Source organism: Dendrobates tinctorius, unplaced genomic scaffold (genome assembly GCF_039654945.1).
Source record: "Dendrobates tinctorius isolate UK_male_01 unplaced genomic scaffold, ASM3965494v1 ptg000162l, whole genome shotgun sequence".
Taxonomy (NCBI): Eukaryota; Metazoa; Chordata; class Amphibia; order Anura; family Dendrobatidae; genus Dendrobates; species Dendrobates tinctorius.
The window spans coordinates 40,867,569-40,882,613 of record NW_027361829.1 but is presented as its reverse complement, the minus strand read 5'-3'; the positions used below and the strand labels follow the sequence as shown (position 1 = coordinate 40,882,613).

The window sequence follows — 15,045 nt, the reverse complement described above, 5'->3', positions numbered from 1 at the left end:
GTATGATTTACAGTAGCGATGAAAATATCCTATTATATTTAATGTAAAACCAATTTTACACGGCGCATATATATGGATGACAGATTGCTGAGAAAAAATACAACACAAACAGCACAATAGATTTCATGACTGCAAGTACAATACATGATATAAAATTCTATAAAAAGGCAGTGAAACAATTAAAGGTCATTTGAAGCATAGCCAATGACTGGTCAAAGGAAAGTTTTAATTAAAAGGATGGCATATGATAATGTCAGTAAATGGTTGACTTTAGCTTAATAAACGTATCTCTAAAGCAACAATAAAAAAAAGTTCTGGATGTAGTTTCTATGCTTAAAGGCATTGTCTGCGAGTTTGGATAGGTTATCAATATCTAATTGGTGGAAGTGCAACACCCGGAACCCCTGCCGATCAGCTGTTCCCGGTGCCGGATGGAGGTGAAAATGCACAGTATAGCTCGGTCAACTACAGTTGGGCACTGCATATCCACCCAGAACTCACTTTTGCCCACCGCTGCCCAGGAACAGCTGATTGGTGGGGTTTCCAAGTATTGGCATCCCTTCCTAAAGATAGCCTATCAAATTAAGATCCCAGGTAACCACTTTAACATTTGGTTAAAATGTGCGATGACAAGCATTATAAGACTGCTGACAGGCAACATGCTATGGTTGGCAGGGTTTTAATAGCCTGTGTACACAAGCCGACATGGCTACAGATGCAGGCTGAACCATCAATTATATTTTATTTAGATTGCATAAGATGCCATTTTTCTCTGCAGCACAGTTCCAGATTACACAATATTACGTGCCGTCAAGAATGATGATCTTTTATGCAGCACAAAAGATCAGTTCAGCCAACAAATGAGCATTTGCTAGTTTGTCTGATGAACACCACACACTTTTAGACTGCAAGATTATGGTGAACTAGGTCAATTAGTGCTCCTAGGAATGTTTGCACGTAATAATCGTGTGGTGAAAATGGACAGGGGGATTAAAAGAACAAAAAGAGTCTTGTATGTGGGCTGTCTCTCTGGTTTTCATTTGTATTGGGCAGCAATAACCACACATTTATTGTAGCTCAACCTTGGCGTGTGAAGACTGATATTATGAGGCAAGGTAGTGAGGATACTGGAAAACACAGTTATGTCTCAGCTTTCATCTTCCAGCCTATGGGAACAATGTCATACTGAGGTCACTGCGTTAGGAGTAAAACTCCACTGTCCCCCACAAATGGCACAGAAGACTTTGACATGACCTCAAAGGAAAAGTTTTGGCTTACTTTGAAAACTCATGTCAGAATGAATTCTCTTTAAAATTTTAAACTTCAAGTCTGCCCTACCAGCCTGATTGACAGTGCCTCAGCGTCCCTCCTCGCTGCTGCTGCTGCTGAAATCTCACAATGCCCCTTTCAGTCAAGTTGATTTGGCAGAAATTGGATGCACTTTGACTTGAGGGCGAGTGTGATAAGGCAAAGACAAACTTGCTGAACAATTTATTTTCCACGCTCATTTTAATTACCTAGGAAAGGGTAATTTTAAATGTAACCTACAGTGGGGAAAATAAGTATTTGATACACTGCCAATTTTTGCAAGTTTTCCCACCTATAAAGAATGGAAAGGTCTGCAATTTTTATGGCAGGTACACTTCAAGTATGAGAAACATAATCTTAAAATAAAAACTAAAAAAAAAAATCACATTGTATGATTTTTAAATAATTATATTGTATTTTATGGCATGAAAAAGGTATTTGACCAACTACCAACCAGCAAGAATTCAGGCTCTCAAAGACCTGTTAGCTTTTCTTTAAAAAGCCTCCTACTCTGCACTCATTATCTGTATTAATTGCACCTGTTTGAAATTGTTATCCGTATAAAAGACACCTATCCACACACTCAATCACACTCCAAGCTCTCCACCATGGTCAAGACCCAAGAGCTGTCCAAGGACATCAGGGACAAAATTGTAGACCTGCACAATGCTGGGATGGGGGACAGGACAATAAGCAAGCAGCTTGGTGAGAAAGCAACAACTGTTGGCACAATTATTAGAAAATGGAAGAAACACAAGATGACTGTCAATTTTTCTCAGTCTGGAGCTCCATTCATGATCTCACTTCAAGGGCTAAGGATAATTCTGAGAAAGGTCAGGAATCAAAGCACCAAAAGGGGAATTAAAAATCCTCCAATAATCAAAAAAAACTGTACCCCAAAAAATATAAAGTGCTATATGTGTTTTTTGCACTTTATATTTTTTGGGATGCAGTTGGGCCCAGACGGCTCTGTAAACTGTGGCCTCTGTTCATACAGGTTGCATTATAGATAGCACTGGGCAGCCACCATAGGACGTCATTAACAGGCTGTAAGCCAGATGCTCTGCATCCTCTGTGTGTGGATAGTGCCATATACAGATTTTATTTGTTTGCTCTAGTGTACCGAATGGCCAATCCCTGATTGTAGGCTGGCTGTCTTATCGGTATTACTGCACCTGTGTAGCCGCCATCTTTATTTGGGTCCGCTGCACCCTGATAGCGCATTTGTCTTGAGGCCTAGACAGGTAAGAATCTCTGCCTGCTTTTGGTGTTTTTCTAAAGGTCAGGAATCAGCCCAGAACTACACGGTAGGACCTGGTCAATGACATGAAGACAGCTGGGACCACAGTCTCAAACATTACGGTTAGTAACACACTACGCCGTCATGGATTAAAATCCTGCAGGGTATGAAAGGTCCCCCTGCTCATGCCAGCACATGTCCAGGCCTGTTTGAAGCTCACCAATGACCATTTGGATTATCCAGACTAGCATAGGAGGAGGTTATAGGGTCAGATGAGAGCAAAATAGAACTTTTTAATATGAACTCCACTCGCCACGCTTGGAGTAAGAAAAAGAAGGACTATAATCCCAAGAATACTGTACCAACCATGAAGCATGGTGGGAGAAACATCATACTTTAGGGGTGCTTTTCTGCAAAGGGAGCAAGACGACTGCACCATATTGTAGGGGGGATGGATGGGGACATGTATCGCAAGATTTTGGCCAACAACCTCCTTCTCCAAGGAGGAGCATTAAAAAAGGGTCATGCCTGGGTCTTCCAGCATGACAATGACCTGAAATACACAGCCAGGGCAACTAAGGAGTGGCTCCATAAGAAGCATGTCGAAGTCCTGGAGTGGCCTAGCCAGTCTTCAGACCTGAATCCAATAAAAAAAAATTTGGTGGGAGATGAAACTCAATGTTGCCCAGCAACAGCCCCAAAAGATCTGGAGAAGATCTGTGTGGAGGAGTGGTACAAAATCCTTATTGCAGTCTGTGCAATCTTGGTCGAGAACTACAGGAAATGTCTGACCTCTGTAATTGCAAACAAAGGTTTCTGTGCCAAATATGAAAGGGGTTGTTGGGTTATTTGGATCTAAATGCTTGTCCCCGATAAAAAAAAAACAAACTATACTCCTCTCCCATGGTGGCGCCGTTCCAGCAGTGTCAGCACTCGCGGTCCTAGGGCTCTCGTGCAGTTGTTGTAACATGTGACCCAGACTCCCAATCAGTGCTGGCATCACTGTCTACACCTTTCCACAAATTGAATATAAGAGGAAGTCTGGGCTGCAACTGCTCTCTCACTTCCTCTTTAAGTTCAATTCAACAGGATGCGAAACAGTGATGCCAGCGCTGATTGGGCGCTAGGGTCACATATCACAACAACAGAACGGGAGCCCTGGGGAGAGCGAGCGCCGACACCGCTGGAACGACGCCAGCACGGGAGGAAGATGTAAACTTTTTATGTTGTTGTTGCCAAGCGTGGGGTATGAGAAGAAGATGTCAAAATAATGGACAATTTCTTTAAGTTCTGTTTTTATATTGTATCAAATACTTATTTCATGCAATAAAACCCAAAGTAATTATGTAAAAATCATACAATGTGACTTTCCCGACTTTTTTTTTTAAGATTCTGTCTCTCACAGTTGAAGTGTACCTATGAAAAAATATAGACCTCTCCATTCTTTGTAGGTGGGAAAACTTGCAAAATCGGCAGTGTATCAAATACTTATTTTCCCCACTGTACCTAACCGAGGAGGAAATGCTGTGCCACCTTAACAAAAATAAAACAGCCATTTTAGCATATATACACCCACATGTTGTAGAGATATAAATAACAGATAGACTATTTGAACAGGACCTCTGTGGCTGCAGTATTCTTCAGCTATACCTGGAATGACTGAAGTGTGTGACTACCATAACTTGCGGGACTCAGAACAGGGATAATGTGAGAGGACCGTATTCCTGTGAAATGAGCCGGCTTATGATGGAGACGCAGCTTTAACTGAGTAATATGTCCATACAGGATCTGATTCCTAGTTTGTCACCAAGGAAAGTCAGTAAAGGGCTTTCAATCCCCTTCTAAAAGGGAGGAAACAGGAAAAATACATCAATATTTTTAATACATTTAAATTACAAAGATTACTGTTCTATTAACGACGTCACTTTAGACACAATTTTACTACCCAGAACACCCCTTTAATCTGTGAATTGTCCATGTAGGCCTTGTGGGGAGACACAGCATTGTATCTTAATTAACCAGAGGACTATTTTTAGCAAACCAAGAAGAATAGACTTTTATCCATATGTTGACTGTTGAACTTGTGTGTTGGTCAAGAAAACAGACTTTTGCCTGAGTAAGCCTGTAATACTGACATTTCACATAACATATTGTGCTCTTATCCTTGATGACTAGGGGTGTTTACTGATATGCTAATTATGCATTGTGTAGGCCAGATAGTTTGGCCACTTCCAAAACAGAGGAGGAAAAACTATGCAAATAGATTATATAATCAAGTAATGCTACTTGAATTCATCTCCATTCTTATGTTTAATGTCAATACTGAATGAATGACACTTGTTAAGTATAAAAAGAGGTTACATGCCTCTATAGAGACAGAAACAGACCCATTCAGCCAAGACATTAAAACATTCAAAGGACCAGAGACAGGACAGTAGCCAATACATCATGGCTCCATCACAAGGGACACGGATCTATCATTCTACAGGAAACAACCTAGGGGACCTCGGCCCCGGTTGGAAGAATACAGCTCTGCTCCATTGACCATTACTGAACCGTGGATACGTTTGGAGAAAGCCAGGATTGGGACCTGCCAGTAGCCTGGCTCCATGGAGATGTTCAGAGAAGCCAGGTTGTTACCCTAGATTGAAATGGTCTGGTACCTCAAAGGACTGTCATCTTAATAAGCTTGTCGCTACCTCCTCTGTTTGTGTGTGCCACAGGTGGGATTATCTCGGCGAGTTAGCGGAAGGGTGAGACTCTAATGTGGACCATCTTGGGGTATTTGCTGGGACTGTTCTACGTGTTATCTGCCTGTTTTGTGGTTTAATAAAGCATACTCCCTTTTTTTCCCCTAACAAAACTAGCTGATCAGCACAGAATAGAAATCCCTATCACATGGGCAAAGGTTTGCAAATACAAACAACTCCATTAAGGCTGCATCCACACTTGTGTCTGCATTGTTTTGCGGCAACTTTCCATACTCGTGCCAAAAATATTGAGGTTTTGCCATGATTGCAGCAAAAAACTGCAATATGTGAAAGCATCCTCAAAGGTTGTGCCTATCTTCTTAGATGGATTTAGTTGTAGTGCTTGTATTAAAGGAAACCTGTCAGCAGGATTGTGCACAGTAACCTACAGACAGTGTCAGGTCGGCGCCGTTATACTGATTACAATGATACCTTGGTTGATGAAATCAGTCTTTTGGTTGTTGTGTAATCTTTATTTTCAGTTTTGAGTTAATGATATGCTCGTGCTTAGGGGCGGCCTGTGGGGGTTTTCATATGGTGCTCTGCTTAGATATTCATACTGTAGACTGCTGACAGATCACCGACCCCTCATTGACCTGCCCCCTAGTTTACATAATGAATACCATAACATACTGAAGAAAAAAACCCTTCTGCAGGCAGGTGCCAGTATTGCTGTTCATATTTCATATTTACATGCTTTAGCACTACAGAATGCAACTTCTTTTCTTTGCTATCCTAAGGAAAGGCCATCAGTGAAAAAGTAGTGACAACCTCTTTAATTTTTATTGTCTTCAGTAAGTGAGTGTGTCGTTAGGCTGCTCTACTTGGTAAAGACCAGAAAAATCAGCACATACCGTAATTCTAGAATCATATAGCGAATTAAGAAAAGAACATCCTGAAGCCAATCTAGAATAAAATAGCAAAACCTGAAGCTGGTTTTCTTTACTTGCGTCCTCTTTTTTTTCCCTTTCTTAAACCTTTTTGAGACTATTTATTGCATTCAGCAGCCTCCTTTGCTATTTTAGTAGTATGTTACACTTCCTCATGGGTATTTAATTATAGGTTCAGGTTCTGGCCATGCGAATATCCTTCTAGTTTAGGAATAGACTTTCTATTTCTGTTCTTGTTTTGCATATTATGTAAATATATCTGATCAATCATTAGATTGTTGGTACCTTTATAGCCCTCACTAAAACAAGTGAACACAAAGACAGAGGAACAATGGAGCTGTCAGTTGTCAGTCTGAACAACCCTGACTACTTGATAAGCACCATCATTGTTTAGCACACGTGATTTTTTCACTGTCGCATTGAAAGAGCCATAACATTTTCCCTTTTCCTTTAAGGTAACCATATGAGCTCTTGTTTATTGCAGGTTGAGTTGTATTCATCAGTAGCACCATTTTTTATACATATAACCTATTAACCAACTTGTATTAACTCTTCAGGAGAAGGAATAATAAAGAAACATTAATTCTACAAGTTTATTCAATATTTTTAATTTTTCACCAGTCACCGAGCTGCATAAATAAGTGTTCTCTTCATTTTGTGGGTCACTATGATCATGGCGATACCAAATTTTTAACGTTATAATTTTGTTTTAATACTTTTAAACAATTTGAAAAAAAATAATGAGAGAAAGAGAGAATTTTTTTTTCAGCCGCCAGACCTGGCATTTGGGGTTAAATTTCCAGCAGAGGCAATTCTTCCGGGCATGCGCAATGTACAAATGCGGATGCGGCCAGCAAAAAAACGTTTCAGTGTCCGTCCTGTCATGTCTGCGGACGCCAAAATTTTGGCAGATCCGTAAAAAAACAGATCCAACAAATGACTATCCGTCAAGATCCGCCGATAACGCAAATCAATGGGAAAAAAAACGGATCCGCCAAGAAAAATGGCGGATCCATTTTTCTTGCAAAACGGCGGATCTTGACTGATGGTGACAGACGGATGTGTGAATGAGGCCTAAGACAAGTACCATTCAGCCCTGATATACAGCATTCTAATATGCTGTGCATATGCTCCCAATTCACTCTGCAAGTCAAGAAAACCATCTTTTATTATACTCCAAATTAATTATAAAAATGTAGTATATAATATAGCAATGTAAGAACAAGGGAATCAGCGACACCTAGATACCACACTCAGACTAGGCAGAGTCTGTATACGTCAAATATAACCCTAGTAATAATACAGAAATTCACAGTCAGCTATATGTATAGTGAACCACCACAGTATGGAAATACAAATGGAAAATTGCTGCCAGATATAAAGTGCAAAAAGATAAATAAATATATATATATATATATATATATATATATATATATATATATATATGTGTATGGTCACAAGGAGACCTTCACGAAGTAAATATATATACACAGGTAAAACAGCAAATATCTCTCAAAAGATAAATGATATACAATACAAAGTGCAATATGTGTGGACCAAAAAACGGACCTACACAAAATATATATAGAGAGATATGTATAAAATGGCAGCAGCGTTTTTACCAGTAAGACTCAGTGGTTCAAAAATTCAATGTAGACATACAGGGCAATATATACATATAATATCAAGGACCAACCTGGCTGGAGTGTGAACAGGGAGACCCCAACGCGCATTTCGCTTAGTTGCTTCTTCGCCCCTTCGAAACTCCTGGCACATCTCTGCACCCCCTGCTTCTCCCTCTGTCGTCTGCTTCCTGCGTTCAGCGGTCACGTTGTACCGCTCATTAAACTCATGAATATGCACATATTTATGAGTTTAATGAGCGGTATCACGTGACCAGCTGAATGCAGGAAGCAGACGACAGAGGGAGAAGCAGGGGCTGCCGCTGCAGAGAACACCTTGCGCCAGTGGGGGTGAGTATGACAGGGCAGAGTGATATTCACTTGTCCCCGTTCCAAGCCGTCCACCACTGTGTCTCCGGGTCCTCCTGCTGTGATGGCAGAGGGCGCGATGACTTAGTCTGTGCGCCCTCTGCTGTCACTGCAGAGATCCGGGAGACACAGCGGTGGACGGCGATGGAACAGGGACCGGTAAATATCGCCGGTGCCAGGGGCTCAAGACACCGGAACCTGGCCCCCAGCGACGGAGAGGTGAGTATGTCATTTTTTTTTTATTGCAGCAGCAGTGGCAACAGCATATGGGGGGTATTTATGGAACATCTTACGGGGCAACATTAACCCTTGTGCAGCAGCATATTATGGGGGGTGTTTATGGAACATCTTACGGGGCAGCATTAACCCTTGTGCAGCAGCATATGGGGGTATTTATGGAGCATCTTATGGGGCAGCATTAACCCTTGTGCAGCAGCATATGGGGGTATTTATGGAGCATCTTATGGGGCAGCATTAACCCTTGTGCAGCAGCATATGGGGGGTATTTATGGAGCATCTTATGGGGCAGCATATGGAGGGTTTTATCTATGAAGCATCTTCTTAGACCACCATCAACCTTAGGCTTATACGCGAGTCAATAAGTTTTCCCAGTTTTTTGTGTCAAAATTAGGGGGGGGGTCAGCTTACACACGAGTATATACAGTAATCGTAATCACATATAAATACATATACAGCATACTAGCAAAAACAGACAGGAGCACCCCCCACCCTGGTGCTCCAGCATGATTTACCCTCTCTGGTAAGCCTCTTATTGCCTCTTGGCTTTGTTGTTTGCCCTATCTTGGCACTCTTATTTTAGGGTTATGGCCTACCATATCTCACCTAGATAGCCAACCTGATTCAGGGTATACTTAGTTAGGCTAAATTTGTGGGTATGGGTTATCATGTTTGGATAATTTTACCCCCCCCCCCCCCCATTTTCTGTCTGTTTTTGCTATTATGCTGTATATGTATTTACATGTGATTACGATTAAATAAAATTGTTATATATTTTTATTAAATATTGAATCCATTACTCCTTTTTTCTCTCTTATTGTTCAATGTACCTAGAGAGCTCAGGTGTGAGTGTTGTTCGCTTTCTCAGCTCTGCTGCATTCTACATGTAAGACCTCTGTCACAAAAGATGCACCCAGTAAACTACGTGACACGTTGCCGGAATCAAGGTCTCTTTTCCTACAACATGCTGCTCTAATATGAGGTAGCAAAAACTTGGTGACATATTCCCTTAAAGTTTGGCGTTTTGTATGCCTGTTTTATTGATTGGCGTGAAGAAAGAAGATGCATCAAATTTGTTAACTTGTTCAAGACCAGGCCATTTACCTTTGTTCCTGACCAGGCACATTCACTCATTTTTTTCATAAATGAGATTTAACGAGCTATAATTTTTTTCTTGTTTGGATAGTCAAGAACTTTTTGGCCCTTTTATCATGATATGTGGGCTTCATTTTTAGGTCACTGCCATAGTCTCTCTTTTTATTTTCTGTTTTGCTGATATTGGTGGAAAAATACAAGGAATAAGTGTCTGTTTTCCCTTTCCTCGCTGAATAGTAGAGCTATCTTGGTCTCCTATGACCCAGCAGCTCTTGTGCCCTCCATATACATAACGATCACATGATAGGTCCTTATGGAGGAGGAAGAGCCCTTCTTTAGTGCTTTGAGATAGAGAAGGCATCAACCGTAATAATCTATTTGTGCCTTCACTATTTGCATTCAGGCTTTCTCTAACAGCCAAAACCCTGCTTCCACAGCTACATGATAGTGTGTATGCAGTGACCTTTTCAAACATCATTGTATGAGCAGGACCGCCCGGATATTTAAATGTCTATTGGCAGCCCGGAAGTGGTTACGACGCGCCTCTTAACGAATTTGGTGCATATCATCGGTGCCGAGAACCTTCATGAGGCTTGCAGGAAATGTTACTCCAGTTGGGGACTAGAGTAACATTTGTAACATAAAAAATGCCACCACTTTTAATAAATTTGAAGGGCGGGTATTGCCAAACCCTTTCCCGCCTTGACCCCTCCTCAGCTCCACCTATTTTAAAAGTGTCCAAAACTGGCATCTAATTGGCAAAAGTGGCAAAAATTTTGTGCAACTTTTTCCGTTCTGTCGCATAAACACTATGATGAATCGAGGCCTATAATCTCAAAGTGTATGATCTTAGAGAGAAAAATACTCTAAAGGGGACCCCAGACAGAAATAAAATGATTTCTGCTGCTTTTAGAAATTTATAGCCAAATCCACAGAGTACATCATGGAGTGCATCTTGAGCTCTGCCAAATAGACACAATGCCCCTGTCCTCTATCTGTAAATGACCCAGTGCCATTGTGCTCAACAGTGTGCGGGTGTAGAGCAGAAGCATATAATACTGTTGTGCCTCCTGCGGTAAAGAGAACAGCCAGCAGTGTGATGTTAGAGAGATTACTCTGGTGAGGACAGATACAACAGTGGCTCCCAGAAATAAGTGATCCAAGGAAAAGTGAAAATTCACTCAAGTAGCTGAAGAAACACAAGGGCCGGACTCACAATTTGCAGTTTTTTTTAAGTGACTGACTATTCCTTTTTGTCTACTATTATTCATTGGCATTTTCGCCACCAAATCCATTGGTTGATGGATTCTGAGAAAAATCAAATATGAACTTTTTTTTGTCTTTTACCTTATTTCAACCTTTTTAAAGGGAGGTACCGCGTTTGTAGATCATTAATAAATCAATGTAATGTAGCTAACGTGCTGTTATAACCAAGTTTTGATTGCATTTGAAACATATTTCGTAGGTTATATGAGTTTAAAGAAGGCTCTCGGGGCTGACATCTTGCTTTCACAGTAGCAGCATGACACTGGTCATAGGAGATAACAGAGGATACCGACCCTATCTATTATAATGGAGATGTCACTCCTGTGAACTGGGCATGCCTCTGTGGGCTGCACAATTCACAGTTAGTGGGAGTGTTCTGCAGCCATTTTAATGGAGCCCTCAGATTTGCTAACATAAGCAGTACTGCTTCCAGCAGAACAGATCCTAGGTTGACAGGAGTAAAGCTACTGTCACACTTAGCGATGCACCAGCGATCCCGACCAGCGATATGACGCGGTCAGGATCGCTGGTGCATCGCTAAGTGGTCGCTAGTGAGCTGCCACACAGGCAGATCTCACCAGTGACATCGCAGGGGTCGGGGGTCGCTACTTACCTGTCACACCAGGCGATCCTGCGTCCTCCCGCCCGCGTCCACGCGTCGCTCGTTGTCACAGCAGGAAGCGCCGCAGGAAGCTGACGACGAGAAACAGTCCAGCCAGTTCTCGCGCGATCAGCGATAAGCAGCGGGGGAGCGGTCGGAGGTAAGTATCAGACATAGCGATATCGCTAGCAATATCGCTATAACGTCACAAGTTATAGCGATATTGATAGCGATATCTCTTAAGGTCCCGTCTCACTAAGCAAGCTCGGTAGCGAGATCGCTGCTGAGGCACAACTTTTGTGACACAACAGCGATCTCACCAGCGAGATCACTGTGTGTGACAGCGATCAGCGAGCGGCCCCCCTGCCGGTATCGCTGATCACTGCAAGAAATCTCTGGACATTTCTTTGGTCGCTGGTCTCCCGCTGGCCAGCACGCATCGCTGTGTGTGACAGCGGGAGACCAGCGATCAGGTGTAAAAAAATAATAAAAAAAAATAAAAAATATAGTTATTCTCACCTTCCGACGTCCCGTTCAGCCATCCTGCCTCTCTCCACGCTCCGGTCCCAGTGATCCTTTGCACGAATGACCGCGAGAGTTTGTTATCCCGCGAGACCGTGACATCTCGCGGTCATTCATGCAAAGGATCACTGGGACCGGAGCGTGGAGAGAGGCCGGAAGACTGCGCGGGACATCGGATGGTGAGAATAACTATATTTTTTATTTTGATTCTATTTTTTACAGGATGGCCAGCGATGCCGGGCGCTCGGCATCGCTGTGCTGATCGCTGGTGAAGCTGTCTGTGTGACAGCTCACCAGCGATCACATAGCGACTTACTAGCGATCCTGACACCTTGATATCGGTGTCGGGATCGCTGGTAAGTCGCTTAGTGAGACGGGGCCTTTAGTGTGACAGGCCCTTAAAATGCAGGAGAAAAGCAGTATCAGAGACTGCAAAGACATCAAGGAGGAACAGTGCACCATCAGCAATATCAGAGCAGGAGCTCTCAGCCTAAGCTGTGATTCATCCCTCAGTAAGATAAGATAAGGAACTGCAGGTCTGCAGTGAATGGCCAGGCATTGTGGGGGGTGAGAAATACATGTAGTCTGGGTGAGAGAGACATATGGAGACTGATGGGAGAGAGAGGGTAAAAACCCAGTCACACTAAACGATGTCCCAGCAATCCTACCAATGATTCGACATGATGGGATCGCTGGGACACCGTTAAACAGCCCCAGCGATCAGGACCAGCGACGCTGGACGCTGGTTTCAAATGTAAATGTCAGGTATCCAGGAGCCGCGCGACTCCTGGATACCCGCTGTTTACCTTGGAAACCAGCGTGTACACCGGTTTCAAAGGTAAACAGCGGGTATCCAGGAGCCGCGGCTCCTGGATACCCGACGTTTACATTAGCAACCAGCGTCGCTGATCGCTGGTCTCTTGCTGCCACACGCAGCGATGCGCGCTGGGCAACGGGAGACCAGCGATCGAAGAACGCCCCAGGCCGCTCGAGCACGATCAGCGATAACCGGCAGGGGGGCCGGTCGCTGATCCCTGTCACACACAGCGATCTCGCTTAGTGTGACGGGGCCTTAACTGCTGGTGATAGCAGATCACAGGGCTGTCACACACAAAATGGCACTGCCCTGTGAAGCTACTCTTCATTCTGCCCCAGGGATACTAGAACACTCGAAAGGGGAGGGAAATGGTGATGTTAACAGCTACTGCCCCAATTTTACAGCTAACAGTAAAGCTGATAAGTCTTACTATAGCTGCTTGAGGTCTAAAACGGAAAATGCTCTCCCTAGTGGTAATTATATATATTTGTAAAGAAATATATAATATTTTTCATATATAAATGTTTGCAAACGGTGAAAACATTGCATTAATACATTTGAATTACAATTTTAAGCTTAATTTCACAAAAAAACCAAAACTACAAGAAAACTGGTGGCACCTTCCCTTTAAAGAAAAAGTCACATGATCATTTAAAATGCTGCATGTTAGTCTACAACTGAGCAAAAATACAATTTGATGGATTTTGGACTCAGTAGGGTACTCTAAAACAATTGTGCAAAAATGTTGAAACATTTCGAAAAGTCTGCAAAAATGAATTACCGTATGTACTCGAGTATAAGCGGAGATTTTCAGCCCATTTTTTTAGGCTGAAAGTGCCCCTCTCGGCTTATACTTGAGTAATTGTCCCAGGGGGTCGGCAGGGGAGGGGGAGCGGCAGCTGTCACATCATACTCACCCCCTCCAGGCGCAGTCTTCTGCACTTCCCTGCTTCTCAGAAGGTCTCAGGCGCCGGCAGCTCTTCCTGTGTTCAGCGGTCTCGTGGTACCGCTCATTAAAGTAATGAATATGTACACGACTCCACTCCCATAGGCGTGGAGTGCATATTTGTTACTTTAATGCGTGGAACCACGTGACCACTGAACACTGGAAGGAGCTGCCGGAGACCATCGGAGAAGCAAGTGCAGAGACCGCGCCAAGAGGGGGTGAGTATGACGGGAAGGACGGGGGAAGCCATGTGATATTCACCTATCCCCATTCCACCACCACCCGCCGCTCTGTCTTCCGCATCCTCTGGATGTGACGTTCAGGTCAGAGGGCGCGATGACGTGGTTAGTGCGAACCCTCTGCCTGAACAGTCACTACAGAGACCCGGAAGACAAAGAGGCGCGCAGCGGTGGAACGGGGACAGGTGAATATGGCAAGTGCTGGGGGCCTGAGCCAGCGGCGACACTGGCACCTGGCTCCCAGTGACAAGAGGCGAGCATGTAATTTTTTTTTTTAAATTGCAGCAGCAGCATATGGGGAATATTATTCTATGGAGCCATCAACCTTTATGGAGCAGCATATTATTGTATGGAGCAGCATATTATTGTATGGAGCATCTTATGGGGCCATCAAGCTTTATGGAGCAGCATATGGGATATATTATTCTATGGAGCCATCAACTTTTATGGAGCATTATATAGGGCACATTATTTTATGGAGCATTTTATGCAGCATTATATGGGGCATATTTTAATATGGAGCACCTTATGGGGCCATTATTAACCTTTGTGCAGCATTATATGGGGTGTATTTTGTATGGAGCATCTTATGGGGCCATCATGAACTGTATGGAGCATTATATGGGGCTCCTGATTCAATATGGATATTCAAAACCATTTAACCTACTGATGTCTCAATTAATTTTACTTTTATTGGTGTCTATTATTATTTTTGAAATTTACCAGTAGCTGCTGCATTTCCCACCCGAGGCTTATACTCCAGTCAATAAGTTTTCCCAGTTTTTTGTGGCAAAATTAGGGGCCTCGGCTTATACTCGGGTCGACTTATACTCGAGTATATACGGTAAACTAAAACATCTGGATAAGAAAACCATGATGCACATGATTGAAGAACTAAAATAAGAAAATAGGTGATAACAATTAAACCTAACTTAAATTCTGTGTTTAAAAGTCAGATCAGCTCAAAACGCGTCAGAGAAACTATATGTCCATAGAAAATAGTTTTAATGAAGTCATAATAAAGAATATTATACTTGAACTTGGTGCTGGATAAGCAACCTACGGGAATTGCCAAGACTTTGAGAAGTACGGCTCAAACCTTCAAAAGCTTGATCCATGCACTGGAGCATCATCTGCCTACAG

At 42.8% G+C, this 15,045-nt stretch overlaps 1 protein-coding gene across 2 annotated transcripts in view; it reads right to left on the bottom strand.

Moving 5' to 3' along the window:
- VPS41 (VPS41 subunit of HOPS complex) overlaps positions 1-15,045 on the bottom strand; it is a 397,695-nt gene that overhangs the window by 218,111 nt on the left and 164,539 nt on the right. The window lies entirely within an intron of this gene.